Genomic DNA, 1,868 nt, shown 5'->3' with positions numbered 1-1,868 from the left:
AGCGTACACCGCCGCCTCGCACTGCTGCCTCATGTTTAATTTAAATTCAAAACAACAGCAGTATTTGTGCTTAGCTAATATCAGAAGAAAATAAAAATATCGACCAACGTTCCACTGAAAGCCGTACACGGAGATTCCAAGTTTATAGCATGCATGAAAAATGTTGACCATTTTATGACACGAAGACATCTTGGACTGGCGAGTGAAGACACTGTAACTGCTAATGATATCACCAGGACGTCAGTTGTCAGAGTAGAGCGCAGATAGAAGACCGCCCAGGGCGCTGGACTGAAACGAACGTCACAGGTCTGCGAATCTGACAGTCTCGCATAACCCTGTTTAATCCACCGAGGTTTTAAAAAAGTGCCGTTTAAATGTGGCCCAGGATCCTAGTAGCGTTGAATTCGTTACTGAATATCATCTTTACAAATGGTCAAAATAATTGAATTCAGTATAACAAAATATGAAGAGATGAAAATCTCGACTAGTGTAGCATGTTAAAACCATGCATTTTTCAATAATATCGGACATGTATACGCCACTACAGAGTTAATTAAATTGTCATGTGTGGCTGTGGCGAGGGTGCAGGGTGCAGGGGGCGGGGACGGGGGTAAGGGCAGACGATCTAAAACTGTATCGTTATTTTGAGATAAATAACAGTTATTAGTATACATATACATGGAGGACAGGTCGTTAGGAAATAAATGGAATTGAAAATATCAGTTCTGAATACAATGACATTTAATTTAGTTACCAATTGTTTATTTTCTGATAAAAAGTAATGTAATTGGTAAAATTCTATTTGTTTTTATATAGCATGGTGTGGCTACGTGAATTTGGCAATATATCGAAGCGACCGCAGCCTATGGACATTGCCTACATAAATCGACACAAGATTGTATGATGGATAAATGAATCTTCCCAAATGAATTACGCAAAAACAAGGACACAACTGAGGTTTCTAAGGAATTTATAAACTAGGAATCTTAAAAGAAGATGCTAATATGTAAGCAATACAACTTGTAATGTAAATAATCACGCAAATCATATTACTACTAAGATTAGTGTATACGTCGAGACAAGTTCCCTAAATAATAAACTAATATTAATACACTTTGAGCTAATAAGATTTTGTAACGTCAAGTTTTGTTTATTCAACAGAAATCTCAAAGCAACCAATTTACATTGGCAAATTGAGTTCCACCCCGTCCCCGCCCGCGCTCCTGTCCCCTGCCCCTGGCCCTGCGCGACTTGCCGACAAGTAGTAAGCAACTGTTATTAAATAGCAACTTGGCAAATAGTTTTACTTGCTACGGAGTTTGCTTTAATTGAAACAAAACGACGAGATATTGAAAAATTAAATTCTCGTGACAATTATCAATCACGGCTTCGAAATAAAATTACAAACGAAGCTTATTGCATTATTCAATATTCAAATATATAATAAGAATACGATCCAACCGTAAGCAAATTAAATCAATATCCATTTGTCATCTATTCAATAGGCAATTGGCGTAATTAACAAGCGCCACTTGACAATTTGCTGCGGCCGACGATCTCAGTAAAGCGGTGATATAATATTCATAGAGGACGGCCAGGACGCCTTGTCTCGGCCCGCAGTAACCGCTGTGCTCCTCGCCTCGCCACACACACGGCACAGCTTCTACGAGTACTGCATATTGCCAACGAATTCATATTCCCCACCTTAAAGTTGATACTAAAAAATTAGACTGTCAATTACACCTTTCAACATCTCTTTGTCGTGACAGACTGGAATGTTGCTAGTAGTTTTGGATGTTGCGCAAAGTATTTAATGTCAGGCAGTACAAAAATGTTGTATGTACATTTTGTTACTGTCGGATGGCTTA

General features: G+C 38.5%; 1 long non-coding RNA gene across 1 annotated transcript; it reads left to right on the top strand.

The window, feature by feature from the left end:
- Positions 1-700: 700 nt before the first annotated feature.
- Positions 701-1,862, top strand: LOC106111704. The gene is made up of 3 exons (XR_001226191.1): positions 701-1,006; positions 1,162-1,264; positions 1,506-1,862. It is a non-coding gene; the product is annotated as an uncharacterized LOC106111704 (long non-coding RNA).
- The last annotated feature ends 6 nt before the right edge of the window (positions 1,863-1,868 follow it).

This window comes from Papilio polytes, unplaced genomic scaffold, assembly GCF_000836215.1.
Source record: "Papilio polytes unplaced genomic scaffold, Ppol_1.0 DF824146.1, whole genome shotgun sequence".
Taxonomy (NCBI): Eukaryota; Metazoa; Arthropoda; class Insecta; order Lepidoptera; family Papilionidae; genus Papilio; species Papilio polytes.
The sequence above is the reverse complement of the archived record's forward strand: the minus strand, read 5'-3'. Positions and strand labels throughout refer to the sequence as shown.